The following is a 9,274-nucleotide window of genomic DNA, read 5'->3' as shown; positions in this document are numbered from 1 at the left end:
CAGTTAATCTTGAGCCTCAGAAGGTTCTTAAGAAACTACCAATCTACTGTTTTCCAAATTTGCCCCAGCCCCACCCCAGGTCCACAGAGTCAGGACCGCCAGGGGAGGGGCCTAGTTACATACATCATTAGCAAGCTCCTCAAGGCTCACTAATCGAATTCACCCCTCCCCCTCCGCCACATCCCTCCTGGTTCTGGATGGTTCATGGACGCCAAAAAGCCCCTACCTAGTCAGTCAGATCTGAGCAGCCTCCATTCAGCTCTCTATGAGCCTCCGGGAAATCATCCCCTGTCTCTGGGCCTCTGTGTCCCCATCTGTTTCATGAGGAAGGCCACTGTAGTCTGGCCTAACTTGCAGGGTCCTTGAGATGGTTGAAATGACACTGGGGATGGGAACCCGAGGCTCAGTGGGAGAAGAAATCTGCACAAGGTCATCCACCTCTTCAGCTGCCTGTTACGTGCTAGGCGCTAGGGATTCCGCTGGGAGCAACTTGTTGGGGGAGATGACATTCTAGTAAACAATGAGACCAGTAAATGAACCAGATAATCACGATAAAGGAAATAAAGGGGTTTTCAAGAGTCAGGGCAAAGGTGGGGTGGGGTGGGGTGGGGAAGGCCTGCCCAGGAGGGGTCACTCCGGCAGAGACCTGGTTGTCGGGGAGCCGTCCGGGGAGGCCCTGGACAGTTGTCATAAGCCCAGCGGCGGCAGAGCCGGGAGGCCCCCTCGGGCCCGGCCAGGGCGCTCCCAGGGCCCCCGGAGGCGCGGCGGGCGCGGGTCTTTGTCTCCCTAGTTTTCTCTGAAGCCTCTCCGACCCCCAGCGCTGTTCCCTCTTTGACCCCGAATAACTTGTGGGCTTCCCCCGGGCTTTGTTTCCCCGGGGTCACCGCCTCCAGGACGCCCGGCAGCCGCCCGGGGCCCTCGTGGGTCCCGCATCTGACACCCCCTCCGGCCCCCGCCCCCTACCCGCTCGGAGACAGGGGTCAAAGGCAGCCCGCGTCACGTGGTCGCCGAGCAGCACCGAATCGGCCGGGAGAGCCGAGGGAGAATCCGGGTGGAAGCCGAGAAATCCAGCCCCGATAGCAGCTCCCGGTCCCGCCCCGGCCCCCGCCCCGGGGCGCTCGCCGCACGCCCGCCGGCCGCCGGGGCCTCCGGAGCCGATCTCGGGCCGGCACCCACGCTCCATCACGGGATCGAACCCCGCTCCCACGGCCGCGATTCGGGGAGGTAGGCGCCGCGGCCGGCGAGGGGAAGGGGAGACGGGCTGGGGGCCCTGGGCGCGCGGGCTCGCCCCTCTGTGCGCCGCCGGCCTGCGGGGTGCGGGGGCAGCGCGCCCCAACTTCCAGCTCTCGGGGAGACCCCCACCTCCCCGCCACGGGATCGCGGGGCGGGGGGGTGGGGGTGGGGGGTGGGGACTGCGAGCTGCCCCAGCGCGGTGCCGGGGGCCGGGACTGGGGGCTGGGCACCGGGCGGGGGAGGGGGAGGGGGACAGCGGGCGGGAGGCGGAGCGGGCGGTGGCGGCGGCTGCGGCGTGGAGCGGGGGTGGGAGCGGCGGGAGGCGGCCGGCGAGGGGTTAACCCCGGCCGGGGCCAGAGCCCGGCGGCGCCCGCACGGCCGGGGGGGAAACCCAGGCGTCCCGCGGCTCGCCGGGAGCGCCTCCTCCCCCCGGGGGGCGCCCCAGCCGTGGCAGGTAAGAGGCTGGGAGGGCCGGGGCCAGCCAGTCCCCTGTCGCCGGGCCGGCGGGGCCCGAGCCGGGCGTGCAGGCCGCGCGGGGCCCAAGCGGCCGCCGGCGCAAGTTTAGTGCGGGCGGGCGCCGGGCGGGCGAGCCGAGTCTGCCGGGCCCCGCGCACGGGGGTGGGAGGACAAAGGGGTGGGGGGCCGCGCTGGGGCTGGGGGCAGGCCGGGGTGCGGGCGAGGGCAGCGCGGCAGCTGTAGGTCACGGATAATGTCACTCACGAGGAATGCCCCCTCCCCCTCCCCTACTCCCGAACAGGGGAAACTTTTGTCTGGCGAGGGAGGGGGTTAGAGGCCGGGTCCCCGCTTGGGGCAGGGTGAGGCGGCCGGACCGGTTTTCTCGGGGCTGCGAGAGCGGCCTGGTCTCTAACTCTCTTCCTCTCTGGTTCTCGGAGCGTGGAGCCTCCGCTTTGAACGCTGCTCTTTAACACCCTGGGACGGGGTGAGGAGGGGGCACTGGGACAGGATGGGAATCTGGGGACTGGCCTCCTGGCTCTTAACTGGATTGAGCACAGGGGTCAGACAGGAGCCATGCTAGGCCCAGGGGATTCAGGACCCCACCCGTCTACCCCTGTCTTGCCCCAGCGCTGTACTCCGCCCCCCCTCCTCCCCCAGTCATTGAGAATGGCCTCAGGCAGTCCTGCCCCTGGTCTTGAGGTGCAGACTGACCTGGATGTCTGTCACTTCCCAGCTCTGTGACCTTGGGCTGGTTCCTTACCTTCCCCTCACCTCAGTTTCCTCACCTGTAAAATGGGGAAAATATAGTATATTCTAGAATAGGGATGAGATGAAAATCTGTGGTACCTCAGTAAACTGTGGCATGTTTATATTCAACAAGTATTTATTGCATGTTTACTATGTGCCAGGCACTGGGCTAATTGTTTTGCTTTGTTTTTTAATGTTTACTTATTTTTGAGAGAGAGACAGAGTACAAGCAGGGGAGGGGCAGAGAGAGAGACACAGAATCCCAAGCAGGCTCCAGGGTCTGAGCTGTCAGCACAGAGCCTGATGTGGGGCTCAAACCCTCGAACAGGGAGATCATGACCTGAGCCGAAGTGAGACGCTTAACCAACTGAACCACCCAGGCGCCCCTGGGCTAACTGTTTTATATATATTATTTTCTTCAGTTCTCCCGCTTTACTATGAACCACATTTCACCGAGGGGGAAACTGAGGCACAGGATGGCAAAGGCTGTGCAGGTGAGAAGTGGTGGAACTTGGATTTGACTCTCCTCCCCTAGCCTGAGTCTCACCTACAGGTCTCTATTAAGTCCTGCTGTGACTGAGCTCATGGTGTCATTTTCAGTTGAAATTATGAGGACACTTGTCCCCTCTCCCCATCACCCTCACCCCCAGGTGATGCTCCTTCTGCCTGGTACTGGTGCAGGTTGAGGTCTTGTGCCCTGGCTCTTGTTACTGTGGGCAGCTGGACCAGGAGGGAAGTCCAGTGGAGCCTGGGCCCGGACCTCTATGGTGGTCCGACTTCTGTTGCTGGCTGGGTCCGTGGCAGGAATGCTCTCCCAGTGAGGGTGGTGCAGGAGGAGCTGGTCTCCCTGGCTCCAGCTAGGGACAGCTGGTGGCTTTGTCAACAGGCCTGTCCCCGGCACCCAGGAGAAGGCAGAACCTTTCATCTCCATTCAGACCAGGTCACTTTTAGATCAGCAGAGAGCAGAGGTAGGGCCAAGAAGCCGAGCCCTTGGGGGCGATGAGAGACAGAAGGCCAAAGGATTTATATCACAGGTGTCCACTTGTGTGACTCATCAGCAGGGTCCTTATTGCGAAACTAATGGCCTGCCCTAGGTGCTGCAGCCCCAAAGGTCCCCGAGGACAGTAATGGGGGTGGACTTTGAGCCACGGTCAGGATTACAGAATCCTAATGGAAAATGCTTGTGTGTACTGGGTTTCTGAACCTGGGGCACAGTGTAGACCCTCAGTAAATACTCTGAGTGAATATGCATGGACCCAGACTTCCGCCGGTTTCTGTGCTCTGTGCTGGCCCAGTCTTTTGGCGAGGGTACCATCTCATGACTGCTGATCAGGCTCTTATTGGGGGCCTTGAGTAATTTCTTTAAACATGGAAAACAAATTTCTAGTTAATAAATGACATCTTACAACAATGGAGCGGGGTAGAGAATGAAGGTTCTTGGGAAATGAAAGTTTGCGTGCACATGACTGTCCTAGATGCTCCGAGGGCTGTGCCAGCACTGCGTCTGGGATTTGCAGGGTCTGTAGGTTTTTGGTAGGCTCCACGAACAGGGGGCCTTCCTGGGCTGACAGACCACTGTCAGCTTCTAGGAACAAGGGTGGAAATTCCACTACTAGCTGGACTTTGAGGGGACTCAGAAATGCGGGGCGATGAGTGGAGGGGCTGGGTGGGTGAAAGGAGCCCTGAGGGATGGGGGTGACCCTTTGGCATGCGGCCAGACTGTCCTTGTCCTCGTGATCAGAGCAGAAAGAGAGGCCTCTGGGAGAATCAACAGGTGAGGGAAGGAGCCAGCAAGCAAGAAAAAATGGATAGTGAGCCTCCTGTCAATAAGGGGCATGCAAGAAACAGTTTTAATTCACAAGTTGAGGATGTGGTCGAGTGTGAAATCATAGGCCGAGGGTTGGCCCAGGAGCCAACTGAGAAACTGCATCTGTGACACGTAGAAACGGGCCCTGGTCTCAGCAGCTCCAAGCTCTCTCTGCTCTGGGCTTCGGGCCTGCTCGACCCGTCCGTCTTCCATACTTTGGGACCAAAGCCAGGCCTGCAAGTCCCTAGAGACTGGGCAGACTTCTGCTGGCTTGGAATTTGGTTTGGGTATGGCTTGAAATATCTGGACTGTTTGGAGGACTTGGACATACTTTACATGAAATGGAACATTAGGGTAATTTGTTAAATATGTATGGAAACTGTCTGCGGGGTGGGGTGATGGGGAAACGAAATGGGGTGAGGGTGAGGTGCTGCTTGTTTCTGAGCGGAGAGGCTGCTGGTCTGATGGGGGAGGGAAGACGAGGCTCAGTGATGGTGGAGAGGCAGGACGTGGTCAGTGATAGATGGGCTTTGGAAGGTCAGTAGAGAGGAAAAGCTCTTCTGGTTGTTAACGTCGGCAGGGCTTCCTGGGAGAGGAAGTGTTTGTGAGGATGCAGGCTGTGGGAAGGGGGGCAGTGGAAGGCAAGATTGGGTTCTGGGGACTTTGCAGCATCCTGCTCAGGAGTTTGGATTTTATTCTGTAGCCGGTGGAGAGGACAGAGGGTGGTAAGCAGCTCGTTGAGTCGATGCCTGTGGCCATGTCTCGTGCCAGGCTCCTTACAGACGCTCCACTGAAATCTCACAATACTCCTGCCGAGTAGCTGCTGCCGCCGGTAATCCCCACCCCTGCCCCATTTTCAGATGGGGAAATGGAGGCTCAGAGGCCTTGAGTCACTTACAGAGCGGTATTGGAACGCAGGCCAGAACTGCTTTTGCCCTAGTGTGCTGTTCCTCTCAGAGGTCATTTGGCCAAAGATGGTGGTGAGACTGGTTGTGTTGCGACCAGCTCAGAGATGATGCGAGTTGGGGTCCAGCAGAGAGCTGAGCAGAGTCTGACTCAGGCGGTGGGACTGAGGAAAGGAGGAGGAGGAGGCTGAAGGACTTTGTAGCTGCTTTGGGGCTCGGGCTCATCACAGGTGACCTGAGGTTTGGGGAAGGACCCTTAAGTGACAGCGTCACTGCTTCCAACCCCTGGCAGGGCTCTCTGTGGGCAGAGGGCATAGTCTTGTCCCGTGCCTCCTGAGGGCAGACACAGCAGCAAGAGTGACAGGAGGCTAACGGGAATACGATGCCTCGGGAGAGGCGAGGTCTCCATTGCTAAAGGTAAACAGTGACCCTGGAGAGAGGGAAAGGATGCCGAAGGCGTGTGCTGGGAGGGTCAGACCTGGGTGACCTCTTTCAGTTCCCTTTTCTTCCGAGAATCTCAGCAGTTGGGGTAGTGCTCGGCCCATTTCCACCCCCTGTTTTTTCTCATAGCTCTTCAGAGCTGCCCCTTCCTGTGCTTCTTGGGAAGTTCCCCATGCTGGCCTGGCCTGCAGTGCTCTGCCTGGGAGAGTCCTTACCCTGTGGAACACACTCAGCACAGCTGACCTTCCAGGGGCCCCTCGGGATGTCTGGACCAGCTGCCAGAGCTGCTGGGACTGTGGTTTCAGGGGGCTGGAACCTTAGGCTTCTATTTCCCCGTCTGTGAAATGGGTTCAGTCTCTCTTTCCTCAAATGTGTGGAAAGAAAGCTGAATCATGAATCAGTCTGAACCAGTAGGAGTTGAAGGGAAGGGCCAGTGGGTTTGAAAGTGAGGAGCGGGAGGGCTGGAGGCAGGGCTGTCCCCCGCCTGCCCTTCAGCAACGGTTAATGCAGGGTCTCCTGGTCTTGAAAGGTCACCAGTAGAGGTGCTTTCTCCTGCCTGTGGGGCTGGTACAAAGTTCTGCCCATCAGCTTCAACTCGGAGGTTTGGAGCCTGATAGAAGGTATGGATGTGAATGTCTGGAACTGTATGGCCTCCAGGGTAGAGATAGTCTGCCACCAAAGGAGTCACAGAAGGGACCAAATCTCTTCCCTGGATGGAGGAGAGTTTACATTAAGCTGCCTCCTAGCCCTTTTTATTTCTACCTGTCTTGTTTCTTGATTCAGACTGGATTAATCTAATGTTAAACATATGCATTGTAAATGAGCATTTGCTTATTTGGAGGGTAAGGTATGGGAGGTAGCCCACTATGTGACCAGTGCCCCATCTCCCATTCCCCCACAAGCCTCAGCAGAACCTGCCCGTCTCTGCTCATGGCGAGGATGCTGAACCCCAGTCACTTGCCCTCACTGCCCAATAGTCCCCCACCGAGGTCCAGTTCCGGTGTTACCACTTCCCTACAGTTATTCCTAATGCCATTGGACATTGCCTGCTCCCTGCTTTTGCATGGGAAGAGCCTGCTATATGGCCCTGTCATGGGCCCTTCACACACCTGGCTTTGAATTCTGGTTTCTTAGGGACATAACTCATTTCTTCTAGGCTCCAGGCTTTGGAGGCAGGGGCTGTGTGTGGCCCATTTCACCAGGGGGGAGCATTGCAGAGTGGAGTCAAAAGTCATGGGTTCAAGTCCCAGCTCTGTCATCATTAGCTGTGGGATCTAGAGAAAATTACCTAAATCTTAAATCCCTCTAGGCTTTAACCAATGAGGATAGTAATAGTCCTGTTTTGCTAGGAGAGTTGAACAGATCAGTGCCTCACCCAGAGTAAGAGCCCAGTAAGTAGCTCTTCAAAGATAACAATGGGTATTAATATTGTTTATACCTAGGGGGTGGTCTGTCTTTTCCGAGATGGAAGGAAGAATCCTTAGGGTTTGAGTTCCTGAACATTCTGTCTCATAGCCTGGGAATGTTTATTTGGAAGAGGAAACTGAGGCCCAGAAAGACTGGGCAATTTGCACGGGGTGTGGGAGCTGCCAGTCTTATCCAGGAGGCCGGACAGGATTTCTTCTGTTACACCTGTTTTCCTCTTTTGTCCTCTCCATCAAGGTTAAGGTGCTCAAGTTCCATAAGGGCCCGTGTCCTCCCTAGTGGCCATGTTGAATGGTATCTAAAACTTACGCCAGATAAGTTGGCCTGGCTGGTAGGTCCTGTGGCTGTCCTTGAGACGAGGGCACCATGCCCTAGACTGTGCACACTGTGGGCTGGCACCTCCAGAGGCCTCCCACCGAGCCTCCCTGTGCCCTGGGAAGGGGGACGGGATGATGTCAGGGAGAGGTGGCCTGGTGTAGATCTTGGGGTAGGTCACTAGAACACAGGCAGGGCAGAGGCTGGGAGCTAGGCTCTGGACCCAGATGGCCTTGCTGGGTCATTTCCTACTTGTGGCACCTTGGGAAGCTCTTCAGTGCCTTCCTCCGTTCAAAGGGGATAGTAACGGTCCCCATCTCACAGCATTTAGAAAGATAATGCAGGAAAGATGCTTAACTATAAGCTGAGTCCATGTGAGTTATGATTATTGTTGTAGCTGGTGATGTTGTTATTGAACAGGGAGCTCATTCCATCCTCCCCAGAGCAGGAGGAAATAGGCACTTGTGTCACCCCTCCTGGTAGCAGGTGTGGCCACTAAGGCTTAGCAAAGTGGAAGGCTCAGCCTTTGCGGCGTGTGTGTGTGTGTGTGGGGGGGGGGGTCAGGCTCAAGGGATTACCATTACGGGCTGCTGGTTTCTGAGGGGCTGCTCTGGCCAGACAGAACAGACTTACTCTGTAAGGCACTGGAAATGAGGAAACGTAAGCACACTCAGAGCTAGCCAAGACGGAAGGGGTTGTGTGGGGAGGTGTGGGGCAGAATCCCAGCGCTCACATGGTTGAGATGTGGTGGAGACTCTGGCCTCGTTCGCACCCGAGGTCTGGCTGAACGAGGCAGGGTGTGGATTCTCATCACCCCTAGGCTGGCCATGGAGCGGCCTGTCTGGGCAGGTCTGGGGTGGCGGTCGGCGGAGGTCTGCCGTAATCATTGTTCAGTGGCAGCCACCTCTGGTCTACACTACCTGTCCAGGCAGAGGCCAGGTGAGGAGATATGAATGTCGTCATCACAGGGCCTTCACTTATGCATCACTGTCTGTCCAGATTCCCTTCCTCCTCTTCTTAGACCACGGCAGCTCCTGCTCACGCTTTTACAGGAGGTTTAACGTCACATGCTCATGGAGGCTCTTCCTTATTCACCTGCAGGTTGAGTCAGTGGTTCTCAGGGTTGGCTTCTGGACTAGTAGCATTACCTGGGTATTACCTGGGAAGTCGCTAAAAATGCAAATTATCTGACCCCCCCCGCCCAGACCTACTGAATCAGAAACTGGGATGAGGGGGGAAGGAGGGGTCCAGCAGTCTGTTTTAAGAAGCCGCCAAGTACTGGGGCACCTGGGTGGCTCAGTTGGTTGAGCGTCCGACTTCGGCTCAGGTCATGATCTCACGGTCTGTGGGTTCAAGCCCCGCGTTGGACTCTGTGCTGTCATAACAGCTAGGAGCCTGGAGCTTGCTTTAGATTCTGTGTCTCCCTCTCTCTCTCTGCCCCTCCTCTGCTCACTCTGTCTGTCTCTCTTTGCCTCAAAAAATAAACATTAAAAAAAAAAAAAAAAGAAGCGTCCAAGTAATGTAGGTGCATGCTAAAGTTGAAGCAAAACTTGGTTAGAGGGGCACCTGGGTGGCTCAGTCGGTTGAGTGACCAACTTCAGCTCAGGTCATGATCTCATGGTTCATGGGTTCGAGCCCTGCATCAGGCTCTGGGCTGACAGCCTGTTTCAGATTCTGTGTCTCCCTCTCTCTCTGCCCCTCTCCTGCTCATGCTCTGTCTCTCTCGAAAAGAAAAGAAAAGAAAAGAAAAGAAAAGAAAAGAAAAGAAAAGAAAAGAAAAGAAAAGAAAAGAAAAGAAAAGAAAAGAAAAGAAAAGAAAAGAAAAGAAAAGAAAAAAGAAAAGAAAAGAAACACTTGGTTAGATAATTAAAAAAACAACAACACCCTTCCCTCCTTGGGCTCTCAGCATATTCAGACACCCAGCAAATGTTGAAGACCCAGAGAA

General features: G+C 56.4%; 1 protein-coding gene across 3 annotated transcripts in view; it reads left to right on the top strand.

Moving 5' to 3' along the window:
* The first annotated feature begins 1,035 nt into the window (after positions 1-1,035).
* The window catches only part of NDST1 (N-deacetylase and N-sulfotransferase 1), a 62,485-nt gene continuing 54,246 nt past the window's right edge, over positions 1,036-9,274 (top strand). Inside the window, exon 1 of one of the 3 annotated variants that reach the window (XM_023260438.2) lies at positions 1,036-1,224. The gene's annotated coding sequence lies outside the window, so the exon portion shown is untranslated. Of the gene's footprint in view, positions 1,225-1,537; positions 1,688-2,858; positions 2,931-9,274 lie in introns of those variants that run through there. The other 2 variants (XM_045036881.1, XM_045036886.1) reach the window with 2 other exon arrangements.

This window comes from Felis catus, chromosome A1, assembly GCF_018350175.1.
Source record: "Felis catus isolate Fca126 chromosome A1, F.catus_Fca126_mat1.0, whole genome shotgun sequence".
Classification (NCBI taxonomy): Eukaryota; Metazoa; Chordata; class Mammalia; order Carnivora; family Felidae; genus Felis; species Felis catus.
This window is presented reverse-complemented; position numbering and strand designations above follow the sequence as displayed.